We start from the raw sequence: 16,431 nt of genomic DNA on the forward strand, positions 1-16,431 counted from the left end.
TCACAGAGTCGTCTCTATAAACCCCAGTGCAGGTACAGTGGATCACAGAATTGTCTCTATAAACCCCAGTGTAGGGACAGTGAGTCACAGAATCATCTCTTTCAACCCCAGTGTAGGGACAGTGGATCACAGAATCATCTCGATAAACCCAGTGTAGGGACAGTGGATCACAGAATTGTCTTTATAAACCCCAGTGTAGGGACAGTGGATAACAGAATCATCTCTATAAACCCCAGTGTAGGGACAGTGGATCACAGAATTGTCTCTATAAACCCCAGTGTAGGGACAGTGGATAACAGAATCATCTCTTTCAACCCCAGTGTAGGGACAGTGGATCAAAGAATCATCTCTATAAATCCCAGTGTAGGGACAGTGCATCACAGAATTGTCTTTATAGACCCCAGCGTAGGGACAGTGGATCACAGAATCATCTTTATAAACCCCAGTGTTGGGACAGTGGATCACAGAATCCTCTATAAACCCCAGTGCAGGTACAGTGGATCACAGAATCGTCTCTATAAACCCCAGTGTAGGGACAGTGGATCACAGAATCGTCTCTATAAACCCCAATGGAGGGACAGTGGATCACAGAATTGTCTCTATAAACCCCAGTGTAGGGACAGTGGATCACAGAATCGTCTCTATTAACCCCAGTGTATGGACAGTGGATCACAGAATCATCTCTATAAACCCCAGTGTAGGGACAGTGGATCACAGAATCGTCTCTATAAACCCCAGTGCAGGTACAGTGGATCACAGAATCGTCTATAAACCCCAGTGTCGGGTCAGTGGATCACAGAATCATCTCTATAAACCCCAGTGTAGGGACAGTACATCACAGAATCGTCTCTATAAACCCCAGTGTCGGGACAGTGGATCACAGAATCATCTCTATAAACCCCAGTGTAGGGACAGTGGATCACAGAATCGTCTCTATAAACCCCAGTGGAGGGACAGTGGATCACAGAATCGTCTCTATAAACCCCAATGTAGGGACACTGGATCACAGAATCGTCTCTATAAACCCCAGTGTAGGGACAGTGGATCACAGAATCGTCTCTATAAACCCCAGTGTAGGGACAGTGCATCACAGAGTCGTCTCTATAAACCCCAGTGTAGGGACAGTGGATCACAGAATCGTCTCTATAAACCCCAGTGTAGGGACAGTGCATCACAGAGTCGTCTCTATAAACCCCAGTGTAGGGACAGTACATCACAGAATCATTTCTATAAACCCCAGTGTAGGGACAGTGGATCACAGAGACGTCTCTATAAGCTCCAGTGTAGGGACAGTGGATCACAGAATCGTTTCTTTAAACCCCAGTGTAGGGACAGTGCATCACAGAATCATCTCTATAAACCCCAGTGCAGGGACAGTGGATCACAGAATCGTTTCTTTAAACCCCAGTGTAGGGACAGTGCATCACAGAGTCGTCTCTATAAACCCCAGTGTAGGGACAGTACATCACAGAATCATTTCTATAAACCCCAGTGTAGGGACAGTGGATCACAGAGACGTCTCTATAAGCTCCAGTGTAGGGACAGTGGATCACAGAATCGTTTCTTTAAACCCCAGTGTAGGGACAGTGCATCACAGAATCATCTCTATAAACCCCAGTGCAGGGACAGTGGATCACAGAATCGTTTCTTTAAACCCCAGTGTAGGGACAGTGCATCACAGAGTCGTCTCTATAAACCCCAGTGTAGGGACAGTACATCACAGAATCATTTCTATAAACCCCAGTGTAGGGACAGTGGATCACAGAGACGTCTCTATAAACCCCAGTGTAGGGACAGTGGATCACAGAATCGTTTCTTTAAACCCCAGTGTAGGGACAGTGCATCACAGAATCATCTCTATAAACCCCAGTGCAGGGACAGTGGATCACAGAATCGTTTCTTTAAACCCCAGTGTAGGGACAGTGCATCACAGAGTCGTCTCTATAAACCCCAGTGTAGGGACAGTGGATCACAGAATCGTCTCTATAAACCCCAGTGGAGGGACAGTGGATCACAGAATCGTCTCTATAAACCCCAATGTAGGGACACTGGATCACAGAGTCGTCTCTATAAACCCCAGTGTAGGGACAGTGGATCACAGAATCGTCTCTATAAACCCCAGTGTAGGTACAGTGGATCACAGAATCATCTCTCACCCCTGCTGTAGGGGACAGTGGGTCACAGAATCAGCTCACTGTTATAGTTGTCTGTGTTCTGAACTCCCATCTCATGTGGCTCCACTCTCCACACGAAAGTCACCCTTGTTTGAGTTGGTGTTTACAGCTGACTGTGCTTTACTCAGTGCAAAGCAGCACTCTCAAACATCTCAGCACTGACATAACACTCAGTGTCTGAGAGTGGAACTGAGTTCCAGTGCTGACAGTTGGCACCCGTTTAATGGTGAACCGTCTGCCCTAATATGGAGATTCAGCCGTATGTTTGTCAGGAGTGAGTGCACTGTGGCAGATTTATAAACACTTTCCGCAGGCTCCAACTGCTTTCCTGACTTGGGAACTGTACTGTTGGGACACCACTGGAGCACAGATCTTGTGTTAAGACAGAGCAGGGTGAAACTCTCAAGTGTCCAAATGCATATCATTCTGCAGCAGAAAGTTTCCTCCCATTCATATACAGAGCTGGGATTCGTGAGGTATTTGAAAGCAGTGGCAAGACTCCAATACCATCACAAAAATTGAAGACTTCACACATACTCTTTCCAGAAGCCCTAATGTTCCGGGAACGCTCATAAAAGCTTCATGAGGCTGCTTTAGACATGTCTGCAGGGAAAATTGATTTGAATTGTCCTGGATTGAAGGGATCACTGAGGGCTCAATGTCCAACATCAGCTGCTCTGAGACAGCCACAGGTTAACGGAGCTTCCCTGAGTCAGTCGTTGGGGCTGACAAGGCTAACCGGCTCTTCAACCCCCCATTTCAGTAACTAGCTGCGCAGTCAGCAGTTTGTTAGAAATATGTGCAGAGTTGCTGTTCAGTTTGGCCACATCTGGTCAAGTAACCTGTACAATAACAACAACTTGCATTTATATAGCACCTTGAAACGAGTAAAACGTCCAAAGGCGCTTCACAGGACCGTTATCAAACAAAATTTGACAGCGAGCCACATCTGGAGATATTAGGACAGCTGATGTTTGGGGAGGGAATTCCAGAGCATGGCCAGCACTGGTGGAGCAATTAAAATCGGGGATACACAAGAGAATCTGTGCTCCCCAGCACCTGCTTTTCTTGGCTTCATGGCTGAGATGTTAAGCCATGCAAAGCAGGAAGACCCGATCCCTGGTCTCCATCCAGGCGTGGGATGGGTGCAACCTCTGGACTCCGTCTCTTTAGACGAGGGAGGGACAACATTTAGCTGTGGTCGCAACCACAGGGACAAAAGACTCTTGGCTGCAAAACATGAGCCAGCTTCATCACTAGAAAGGCTCGCTGAACTGAACAGAGCAGGCAGCTCCAAGATTTTATGGCTGGTCTCTCTGCTGAGTGAGTTTCTGTCTGCCTCTAGTTGGTGTTTCATCAATCCCCTGACCAGGAAGGAAAACCAAAAATTGCAATCCCTCAAAGAGAGCAGGGATGTTCGCCATCTGATCAGTAAGACTCACCTGTGATGCTCCCTAAAGTCGAATAGCACACTGACACTCAATACCTAAGTTTATACATGAAGTTTGTTCACTTTGCAAAGTACAGGGACGCTGCCAGTGCCTCAGAGAATCAAATCCCAGTTTGAGTCATTGCTCTTTTCTTCTCTCTTTCTTTCTCTCCATACTGTGGTCTTGGCTCATCGCAAAACACACCACAGAAGAGGGAGGGAGGGAGAAAATATTGTGGGGCTGCCAAATGGCACTGGATTTAACCAGTTACTATAAAATCATACTGCACAGAAGGAGGCCATTTGGCCCATTGTGACTGTGCTGGCTCTTTGAACCAGCAGTCTGATTAGTCCCACTCCTCCCATTCTTTCCCCATAACCCTGCAAATGCTTCCTGCAATATAGCTTCTGGAAGTCTCCCAACTGCTAACCTTAGACTGACCAGCCTATAGTCACCTAGAGTTACTGTATTGATATTTGAATAAAAAGCAGCGTGATTTGTTTTCGGCAAAATGGTGCAGTGAGGAGTTTGTGTCTCAACACATCTCGCAAACTGTGAACGCCTCATTGGTGATATTTATACATTGAGTGTTGTGGCTTTAAACCTGAAGGCTCAGATCTTAATATCATGAGTTGCCCACAGATTGCTAACGGTTTGCATTCATCAATGACCCTGAAGTCTGTGAATAGTGAACAAGTGGCATTGCAGTTGCACATCCAGAGAAATTGCTGCAAAATAATGAGGCCCTTCAGCCCATCATGATGTTAGCTGTGCAATGGTATCTGATCCCATGACCAATGAAAAGCCACTTTCATCAATCGCCAAACCTTGCTTTGCTCTCGGTTGAGTCCGCATTGCATGCGTGAAGTGAGTAAACTCCGAAGCAGTAAGGATGCTGGCATAGAAAAAGTGTAACAACATGGGCTGGGCAGAGACAGTCAAACAGTGTAGACAAAGGCAGAGACAGAAGAACCCAATGTTACCCCTGGCTGGAATTCATTGAGGAGGGGATGAAACTGAGGCCCATGGTGGGGAAGGATTGTTCAGGGTCAGAGAGCTCCGAGGTCACAGTCAAAAAAATGTCTTGTGTTTTTCCAGGGATACAGGGAAAGAGAGAGAGAAAAGGAAGAAAGATAATTGAGAGTCTTAATATCACAAAGTGCAAAGAAGAATAAAGATGAAGATTCAAGCAGAAAAGCTGTAAAAGAAACGATGTGATCACAGTCATTTTTTATATGAAAGTAACAACAATAAATTCGATATTTCAGACAGAGCGAAGAATGAGGAAAGGGCAAAATAAATAAAATGTAAAGCCAAGGTGCATTAATTTAATGATATGTATTGAACACAAGAGGGCAGTGTGACATGGCAGAAAGACCTGACTACCGACAAGCAGTGTGTTGGTGATGAACATTGAACTGGCAATCACTGAACTTCCCTCTGTCAGCTGACTTACACAGAGACGCAGACTGTGCTCATCATGCAAAAGGAGCAGACAGAGAAGCAGATCTTCCTGAATCACATCATTGGTTTAGAAATGTAGGATTTCACACAGTTGGAAAATTCCATCGCAGTCCATTCAACCAGGTAATATCATGTCCCACGACATCTCTTACACTCTTCGGTCAAGTTTTCTCCAGCTTCTTGTCCGACTCGCTCTTGGATCTGCTGCAACAATCAGCGTTCAATGCCTCCCTGGGCAGTCTATTCTACACGTTCACCCCTGAGATCCAAACGGTCCTTTCTGAAGCTTGAGAAATTTCCTTGCATTGTAGAATCGAGATCCGTGTTAAACATATTAGTGTTGATCATACACATACCCACTAGGAACTCAAAGACATCAATAAGACTCTTCCCCCTCTTCCTGATTCACAACCTTTCTGATGTATTTTGTCAACCTTGCTTCCCATGTTTATCAGGGTCACCTTGGTTGACCTCGTGATCATGCTGGAATCTTTGCTATATAAATGCAAGTTGTTGTTTTGTGAACAGGATTAAAGAGCATGTGGTACTGTTCTCTACAGGGTTCTGTGTGTCCCTCTACAGGGTCCTGTTGAACTGCTGCAGTCCATGTGGTGTAGGTGCTGTTAGGAAGGGAGTTCCAGGATTTTGACCCAGCCACAGTGAAGGAAAGACTGATATATTATGTAAGCCTTAGCAAGTAGCTGTAGTGCATCTTGTAGATGGTACACACTGCAGCGACAGTGCATCATTGGTGGAGGGACCACATGGACTGCAGCGGTTCAAGAAGGCAGCTCACCACCACCTTCTCAAGGGCAATTAGTGATGGGTAATAAATGCTGGCCTGGCCAGCGATGCCCACATCCCATGAACGAATAAAAAAAGAGTTTAGCAAGATCCAAATGGACTGGTAAAAAGAAAGGGCTGTATCAGACTCACCCAGGTGAGGGGATGAAGCTTCACACTGTCATGCCACGCAAGCTAAGAGGGCTGTTCATGTTTAATCAGCGTCGGTACCAGATTGAGGAACACTGCACTTAAAACACAGCAGGAAAGCCAAATTTCTCAGTGTTTGAGAGGTCCCAAAAGGCAACCAACAAGTTGAAAACATCAGCCTCTTGCACCATTAGATTGGCTTTCCCACAGCAGCCTGGAAAAATATTAAACACACGCACCCTTTCCTGTGATTGGTAAGGAAAATAAAGAGCGTCTGTCATGAACAATGGAACAGCAACGTTTGCAGCCAATGCGATTCAACCCAATGAAAATTGCCCATGGATGATAAGGTTTCACTTACATATCCATGCAAATGTGAGCAAATATCCTTGGGAAACTAATGGCATCAGAAATCTCATTCACAGGGCTGGAGGGATGGAGCTCCAGTGTGTAATATATGGAACTCCATGGTTTTTTGTTACCCCTTCTCAGGTAATTTGTAGCTGGATATTTGTGACCCCTCACGAGCCATTCTTTGAGTTCAGCTACTCCAGTTTGATTCAGGCTTCTCTGCTTTGTTGCTCAATCAGATACTGGCATAGTTTAAACACCAGCAGTTCTCAGTTTTGCACTTTCTCCCTGTTCCCAGTATGGCTTTTTCCCAGCTGATGCCGTGCTTGGAGGGAGCACTGGGCAGGTTTCTCTCCTAATACTAAACAGCAATGAAAGAGTATAAAAGAAGTATCAAGAACTGGATGCCATTGTCATTGGGCTTTGTTTGTGTTAGACAGGAGATCCAATTGGCCAATATGCGAGCACTTGGTGTAACCCAGTGCCCCCAGTAGCTTTTACAAGTATGTGCTGAGCGGAGGGCACCACAAATGCAGTTGGCCCAAATTAAATTAATATTTTGCTCATCGATGAAACAAGCCATATCCAGTGGTGTCCACTAGTCCTGAGGGCTTCAGGTGTTCTTCAAGGCCAGAAATGCCCTAAACCAGGGAAGCGGGACAAACATTTTGGATTGACCGTCCCTGCAGAAAACAGTCTTAGTCAGGCCCAGGAGAAGCCCCCCTTGGAGCTCCTCCAGTCTGCACATCCTCCCCATGCATCAGACAACCAAAGGGGTGCAGGGAAAGGCACTAGAGTGTAGCTAGAAGCTGAGCCTATTTAAAACAGCAGCTACCACCCTCTGGCACTGCAAGCAAATGGAGCAAGTATCTTCTTCCAGGCCGCAGTCTGGCCCATGGGCCTGGGCCTGGGCCTGGGCCTCAGTGAAGTGGCTCAAGAGGACTGCATAAGGCAGCACTGTCCGCCTCAGGTCCCCAGTAGTAATGGAGAAGATCCCTGATTGCAGACTCAGCAATGAGGCAACATCATGCACAAGGAGCTTTCCCTCAAACATTCTGCTGGATAATCGTGATGGCAGATAATTAGAGTCTGGATCGTGAAGCTGCCAGTTAATTCGCTATTTTAATTATTATTCCCAGGCAGTCCTGCCATTGAAAGTTGCATGTCTGTTTTTACTGTTGTTTAAGTCTCTTGGCAACAATTCAATCACATTCAGTGTTTACTCACGTCCCATGTCTTTGACCTGTGTGCCCTACTTTGCATTTATCGGTGTCAAATTTCAGTTGTCATTCATCTCTTCCAATGCGTAACTGATCTAAATCCTCCAGAAAATATCCGCCTGCTTCTTCCTTCTCTAACACTTTCCCGACAGTAATGTTGTCATCAATAAATTTGGCAGTAACTAAGAATTTATCCTTTCTGCAGCAATGGTAATGCCAGCACTAGTTACTGGTCATCAGCCCGATATGACATTCCCTCTTTGGTTTAGTTTAGTTTGGAGATACAGCACTGAAACAGGCCCTTCGGCCCAGCGAGTCTGTGCCGACCATTAACCACCCATTTACACTAATCCTACACTAATCCCATATTCCTACCACATCCCCACCTGTCCCGATATTTCCCTACCACCTACCTATACTAGGGGCAATTTATAATGGCCAATTTACCTCCCAACCTGCAAGTCTTTTTGGCTGTGGGAGGAAACCGGAGCACCCGGAGGAAACCCACGCAGACACAGGGAGAACTTGCAAACTCCACACAGGCAGTACCCAGAATTGAACCCGGGTCACTGGAGCTGTGAGGCTGCGGTGCTAACCACTGCGCCACTAGCGAGCTTCTTTGGTTTGAGTGTCAGCTTCAGGACCAGAGGTCTTCGGTTTACATCCTAGCCAGGGTTCACTTTACATTTTACCCTTCCTGGGGGTAATGATCAAATCAATGTCACCTCCCAGCAGGTGACCAGCTCCTGTAGGGAATCTCTCCCACTCTCTTCCCGACATCTAGTTCCATGTTGCAACCTCGATTGCTGTGCATTAGTTCATTCAGACAGGCCTGGATTGCCCTCTACAAAACACTGCGTAAAGCTTCTGTTGCGAGCTTAGATTCAACACTTGCCTCGACGTTTTGGAACGAATCTTGCAGCATTCGTGGTTGGTCAAAGGGAGTTTTCCCCAGGGATGGGGGTAAATTTAAGAGCTCCCTCTAATGGGCCAGTGGGTAACAGCAACTGAGCCCCAATCAACCAGGTCACTGAAGGCCAGTTACTGGTTTAGACTGAGTTAGCTGGCCTGGCCTCAGCCAAGGTGGTGATTAGTGGGGTGGAGTAGATAATTCACCATTCCCACTATCGAGTGACTCCTGCTGAAAATTGTCCAGATGTGAACAGTGGAGAAGAATGGGATTGGCCTGGGTTATATCCCCTCTGTAGTTGAATAACTTGTCAGCATTCACTGTCCAAGCTTATCCAGTGAAGATGGTGGCTGTACCAGTGGAACAATAAGCCACTGGGAGTCAGTGCTTTCAGGAGAGGAGAAAATAAACAGGGAAGGTATTTGTTAAAAGTTACCATAAGATCTTCTCCTGATGTATAGAGCTTTATTTTCTCGTCAGGAGATCACACTATCTTTGGCAGAGCTGGCAAAAGCTCAAGATGTTCCTCAGGGTTCATCCAGTACAGTCGACACATCAGCAATTGGAAAACATCACCACTGAACACCTCATGTGTTGGCCACAGTTTAACAGGTAGTGCTCTTGAATCTGAAAGTTGTGGGTTTAAGTCCCACTCCATATACTTGAGCAGAGAATTCTAGGCTGACACCCCAGTGCTGAGGGGGTGCTGCACTGCCGTCTTTCAGATGAGGCATTAAACCAAGGGCCCGCCTGCTCTCTCAGGCAGACATAAAAGACCACGTGGCCCTATTTGAAGAAGAACAAGGTGGGGTTTTGCCTGGTGTCCTGGACAATATTTCCCCCTCACCCAACATCATTAAAAACAGATTATCTGCTCATTATCATTGTGGGAGTTGGCTGTGTACATATTGACTGCCGTATTCCCTACATTACAGCAGTGACTACACTTCAAAAGTACTTCATTGGCTGTAAAGTGTTTAGGTGTCCTGATGTTGTGAAAGGCACTATCAAAATGCAAGTCTTTCTTTCAAAGCTGCTGCAGAAGATCAATCAAGGCCAATAAATTGCAGCGATCGAGTTCTCCAACCCCACTGTTTTTGGGAATTTGTTTTTGCTTCTCATTCAAGCAGTTGTTCCTCTATTATATTGCAGACTGCAGGCATATCCAATGCTGGTATTTATCAATCAGACCTGTAAGCATGCAATGTCAGGTCTCTGGGATCCAGCTCATCTCTCAAATTTCTTCATCACATAAATAATAGAACCATCTGCAATCTCTGTAATTTCAAAGGAGTCCCTCGAGCCTTTTCCACCATTCAATTAGGTCATGGCTGATATGTGCTTTTAACTCACAGAATCACAGCAGAGAAGGAGGCCATTCAACCCATCATATGTGCACCAGCTCTCCGAATGTGCAATTCACCTTGTGCCATTCCCTGTCTTCTCCCCGTAACCCTGCACATTCTTCCTTTTCAGATGACTAGCCAATTCCCTTTTGAATGCCTCGATTGAACCTGCCTCCACCACACTCTCAGGCAGTGCATTCCAGATTCTAACCACTCGCTGTGTGAAAAAGTTTTTCCTCCTGTCGCCATTGTTTCTTTTGCCAATTACTTTAAAGCTCTGTCCTCTCGTTCTCGATCCTTTCACGAGTGGGAACAGTTTCTCTCTGTCTACTCCATCCAGACCCCCCCCCCCCCGCCCCCCCCATTCACCCACCTTGGTTCCATAACCACAAATCCTTGCCTGAGAAAAACCTATCCACCTCAGTTTTCAAATTTACAATTGATGACCAGCCTTAGTGGTGTTTTGGGGGGAGAGAGTTCCAGATTACCACTGCCCTTTGTCTGAACAAGTGCTTCCTGAGAAGTTTACGATTATTCCCCCTTCTTCTGGACTCCGCCCACCAGAGGAAATAGTTTCTCTTTACCTACCCTATCAGCTCCTCTAATCATTTTAAACACTCCAATTAAATCAAACTTTAATCTTCTGTACTCCAGGGAACACAACCTGGTCTGGGAAGCTGTATTTATAATTTCAGCCTTTTAGCACTTGTATCATTCCGATGAATCTGTGCTGCATTTCGTTCAAGACCAGAATCTCCTTCTGCAGTGTCCTTTTAACATGAGCAGAATGCTTGAATAGAACTCCCTCAGTAAATAGGCAGAGAGGTGATTCATGGTTCAACACAAGACCAGCGATCACCTGCCAAAAACGCTTTGATGGCAATTTTGCAACCAACAGCCAAGCATTTTAACAGGACCCAACACCAATCAATGGGTTGGTCTATTTCCAAGGTTAGATGAGCTGCTTTCCCTTTCTGATAGCACTTGTCCTGTTGTCCTTCCTGTAATCTAAATCTTAAATGATATCATAGAACAATATTGATGCTGTTTTCACCTATTGTTATTCTGAACTTTGCTATTTTAGTTGCCGAATTTTATGAGGGACAGATTTTCAACCACCGAAACTCAATGTAGGAAAATTCTAGCCCCCATGAGTTGCCTCAAGTCCCATTCCAGAGATTTGTGTACAAAAATCTAGGCTGGTACTCCAATACAGTACTGAGGGAGTGCTGCGCTGTCGGAGCTGCTGTCTTTCAGATGAGAGGTTAAACCGAGGCCCTCCTCTCTTAGATGGGTGTAAAAGGTCCCACGGCACTATTTTGAAGGCGAGCAGGGGAGTTCTTCCCAGTATCCTGGAAAATATTTATCCCTCAATCAACATCACAAAAACAGATAATTTAGTCATTATTGCATTGCTTTTTGTGCGAGCTCGCTGTGTGCAAATTGGCAGCTGCACTTCCTACATTACAACAGTGATTCCGCTTCATAAGTATCTCATTGGCTGTAAAGTTCTTTGGAACATTCTGAGATTGGGAAAGGCACTATAGAAATGCAAGTCTTTGCTTTTTTCATGAAAAAACCTACCTTTCATTTCTGAATAATACATTTCCAGCCCTTTCTTCCAATCTTCCATAAGCATAGGGCACAAAAATAACACATGGTCTAGGTGATATTTCTGATGACAGCCTGAGGCTCATCACCTTAATACACCATGTTGTGTTGGAGTGAACCTGACAGATCAGGAAGATGACAATCTTTTAGAGGCAGCGGGAGGTCGCAAAATTGGCCTCAGTGCCCTCTGTCTTACAAGTCATGCCGACCCTGCGTGTGCAGTCAATGAATGAGGACAGGATTTTGTCAGTGATGCTTTCCATGGATGAATAGCAAGCTTACACTCTTCTCCCACTGACAACACTTTATAGGGTGTTGTGCCTGACGACTGCTGAACCCGAACTTCAGGGGAGTCAGGAGCTTTAAACAAATAGCAGAAACACGACAGCAGCAGCAACAACAAATTAAATTTATATAGCTTCTTTGTTGGAGTAAAGTAGTATTGTACAGGGTTGTCCAACATAGGCCCACAGGCCAGGATAAGGTTTCCATCTGGCCCGCGGATATAAGCTGTACCATGCCGTTCCTCAACCTCGCCAGCACTCAGTGACTGGTGATATCAGAGATGAGAAATTTCCCATTAGCTTCTTCTTCCCGACCGGCTTTTTAAAAAAATGGCAATGTCAGTTTCACAGCTGAAAGGTGCTGACAGCGCGAACAGCGGTTTCTGAACTTTGGGTAGATGTGGGGTTTTCCGGTGGGCTTTCAGGAAGCACCGAATATGTCCGAAGTTCAGAAACTGCTGTCCAGTTCCCAGAATCTGTCAGCTGTGAAACTGACTGTGTGATGTAAAAAAAAACTGACAAACCACAAAGCTGCTTTGCTGAGCGTCCCACTCCCTGCAATTGTCAGAGGGAGAGAGAGAGATAGGGACAGAGAGAGAGATGGGGGACAGGAGGGGGGGACAGAGAGAGAGAGAGAGACAGAGGGAGAGAGAATGATCAAGATTACGCCTGACAATGGACACCTAATACTCTGCATCACTACAAGAAGTGTGCAGGCAAACATTGACTACTTGTGCAAGCAAACAAATGCCAGGTCTCACAATAAATCAGTGTCCAATATAGTGACGAGAAAGGAAGTCAATAAATTAATCTTCTCATTTAAAGCTTCTTCACAAAAATGTACATTAGTTGTTGTTTTGATGAATAGTAGGATAACTGTTTAATGCTTTTATCTTTCCGAAATTGTCTCACCGGCTCCCTATATAAGACAAAAATTGTAATGTGGCCCCCTACACAAATAGGTTGGATAACCCTGGTATAGTAGAATAGTAAAAAGATCAAGAGGCAAACAGGAGGGAGGAACTTAAAACAATCACCATCAGAAGAGAAAAAGTACTCAGAAAACTCATGGGACTAAAGGCTGACAAGTCCCCTGGATACCAGGGTCTTAAAGAAGTGGCTGCAGAGATAGTGGATGTGTTGTTTGTAATCTTCCACAATTCCCTAGATTCTGGAAATATCCCAGCAGATTGGAAAACCACAAATGTAACACTTCTATTCAAGAAAGACTGAGGGTGGTGGTGGGGTGTGACAGAAAGCAGGAAACTATAGGCCAGTTAGCTTAACATCTGTCATTGGGAAAATGCTGGACTCCATCATGGAGGAAGTAATAGCAGGACATTTAGAAAATCATAATACAATCAGGCAGAGTCAACATGGTTTTATGAAAGGGAAATTGTGTTTGACAAATTTATTTGAGCTTTTCGAAGATGCAGAGTGGATAAAGGGGAACCTGTAGATGTAGTGTATTTAGATTTCCAAAAGGCATTGGATAAGGAGCCACATTAAAGGTTACCACACAAGGTATGAGCTCATGGTGCTTGAGGGGCCAAATGGCCTACCCCTTCTCCTATTTCCTATGTTCCAATGCTGAGAGGATGGTTCCCCTTGTGGGGAATTTAGAAGCAGGGGCACAGTTTCAAAATAAGACGTCTCCCATTTAAGACTGAGACGAGGAGGAATTTCTTCTTGCAGAGGGTGGTTAATCTTCAGAATTCTATTCCCCAGTGAGCAGTGCAGTGTGGATCATTGAATATATTCAAGGCTGTCAGACTGATTTTTAATCTACAAGGGATTCAAGGGTTATGGGGGACAAGGAGGAAAATGGAGCTAAGGCCACAATCAAATCAGCCATGATCTTATTATAGCGGAGCAGGCTTGAAGGGCCAAATGGCCTACTCATGCTCCTATTTCTTATGATCTTATGAAAATGTCCCAAGGCGTTTACAGGAGTGTGAAACAAAGTTTGACACCGAGCCACATAATGAGATATTAAGACAGGTGACCAAAAGCTTGGTCAAAGAGGTAGGTTTTAAGGAGTGTCTTAAAGGAAGAGAGAGAGGTAGAGAGGATTCGGGAGGGAATTCCAGAGCTTAGGCCATTTGGCCCTTCGAGCCTGATCTGCTATAATAAGATCATGACTGATTTGATTATGGCCTTAGCTCCACTTTCCCACCTGCTCCCCATATCCCTTGATTCCCAGAGAAACCAATCATCTGTCTATTTCAGCCTTAAATATATTCAACAATGGGACATCAATAACCCTCTGGGGTAGAAAATTCCAAAGATTCACAACCCATTGATTGAAGAAATTTCTCCTCATCTCAATCTCTTATCTTGAGACCGTGCCCCCATGTTCTAGATTCCCCAGCCTGGGGAAACAACCTCTCAGTATCTACCCTGTCAAGCCCCTTCAGAATCTTGTATGTTTCAATCAGATCACCTCTCATTCTTCAAAACTCCAAAGACTATAGACCCAATTTACTCAGCCTCTCATCATAGGACAACCCTCTCATGTCTGGGAATCTCGTGAACCTTCACTGTACTGTCTCCAATGCAAGTATATCCTTCCTTAAATATGGAGATCAAAACGGCACACAGTACTCCAGGTGTGATCTCACTGAAATCTTGTTCAATTGTAGCAAGACCTCTTTATTCCTGTATTCCAATCCCCTTACAATAAAGACCAACATGCTATTTGCCTTTCTAATTGCTTGCTGTACCTGCATGCTAACTTTCTGTAATAAAAGCAAAATACCGTAGATGTTTGAAATCTGAAATAAAAACTTGCTAACATTCTGTGTTCCTTGTAGAAGTACACCCAAGTCCCTCTGAACATCAACATTTACAAGTTTCACACCTTCTAAAAATATTCTGCTTTTCTATTCTTACTACCAAAATGAATAACCTCACACTTCCCCACATTCTACTCCACCTGCCAACTTGTTGCCCATTCACTTAACCTGTCTCTCTCTTTGCAGCCTTTTTGTGTCCACACAGCTTGCATTCCCACCTAGCTTTGTATCATCAGCAAATTTAGATAAATTACTCTCTGTCCCTTTGTCTAAGTCATTAATATAGATTGTAAATAGCTGAGGCCCCAGCACTGATCCTTGCAGCACTCCACTAGTTACAGCCTGCCAACTTGAAAATGCCTCTTTTATCCCGACTCTTTGCTTCCTGTCTGTTACCCAATCCTCTATCCATGCTCAGCGCCTGGAGTGGCTATAAAGGCCAATACTAGAGTGACAGGCTCTTCCACAGGTGCTGCAGAGAAATTTGTTTGTCGGGGCTGTTACACAGTTGGCTCACCCCTTGCGCCTCTGTCTTTTTTCCTGCCAACTGATAAGTCTCTTCGATTTGCCACACTTTAGCCCCATCTTTATGACTGACCGCCAGCTCTGGCGAACGCTGGCAACTGACTCCCACGACTTGTGATCAATGTCACAGGATTTCATGTCACGTTTGCAGACGTCTTTAAAGCGGAGACAATGACTGCCGTTGGGTCTGATACCAGTGGCGAGCTCACTGTACAAGGTGTCTTTGGGGATCCTGCCATCTTCCATGCGGCTCACATGGCCAAGCCATCTCAAGCGCCGCTGACTCAGTAGTGTGTATAAGCTGGGGATGTTGGCCGCCTCGAGGACTTCTGTGTTGGAGATACGGTCCTGCCACCTGATGCCGAGTATTCTCCGGAGGCAGCGAAGATGGAATGAATTGAGACGTCGCTCTTGGCTGACATACGTTGTCCAGGCCTCGCTGCCATAGAGCAAGGTACTGAGGAAGTTGCCTCTTACTCTTCTAAATTCCAGCGGATACAAGCCTAGCCTGTCCAATCTTTTCTTGTAAGACAGCCCGCCCATTCCAGCTATTAGTCTAGTAAACCTTCTCTGTACTACCTCCAACACATTTACATCCTTCCTTAAATAAGTAGACCTGTACTGTACACAGTACTCCAGATGTGGTCTCACCAATGCCCTGTATAGCTGAAGCATAACCTCCATACTTTTGTATTCAATTCCCCTCGTGATAAACAATAACATTCTATTAGCTTTCCTAATTACATGCTGTACCTGAATACTAACCTTTTGCGATTCATGCACGAGGACACCCAGATCCCTCTGCATCTCAGAGCTCTGCAATCTCTCTCCATGAGCCCTTATCTTGTGTATTAACCTTTTGTGTGACACTTCATTGAATGCTTTTTGGAAATCAAAGCATACGCCATCTACTGGTTTGCCTTGATCTTCCGTACTGGTTACATCCTCAAAAATCTTGAATGAATTTATCAAACACGATTTCCCTTTCATAACACCATATTGACTTTGATCATAATATGATTTTTCTAAGTGCATTGCAAAGACTTCCTCAATAATTTCTTATGTTACAGCAGTGGGTACACTTCAAAAGACTTTGTTGCCATGAAGCGCTTTGGGAATTCTTGAGGTGGTCAAAGGCGCTATATAAATGCAAGTCCTTTTATGTCTCCATGTGGTACCTGGAAGAGGAAATCTCATCAGCGGCTGAATGGCAGTGAAACAGGCAGCACGGCAGGGCGATGCAGTGGCGTTCCAAGATAGTGCCATACAGCGCGGTAGGACGTGGATTTTTCCCTCCCCCACAGTAACCGAGAGAGGTGGCTTGTTGAATCCTGCAGTGCTGTCCGGAGGGGGCTGTCGTGTGGAGACCTGTTGCTTCCCTGCAATGA

This window comes from Heterodontus francisci, chromosome 47, assembly GCF_036365525.1.
Source record: "Heterodontus francisci isolate sHetFra1 chromosome 47, sHetFra1.hap1, whole genome shotgun sequence".
Lineage (NCBI taxonomy): Eukaryota > Metazoa > Chordata > Chondrichthyes > Heterodontiformes > Heterodontidae > Heterodontus > Heterodontus francisci.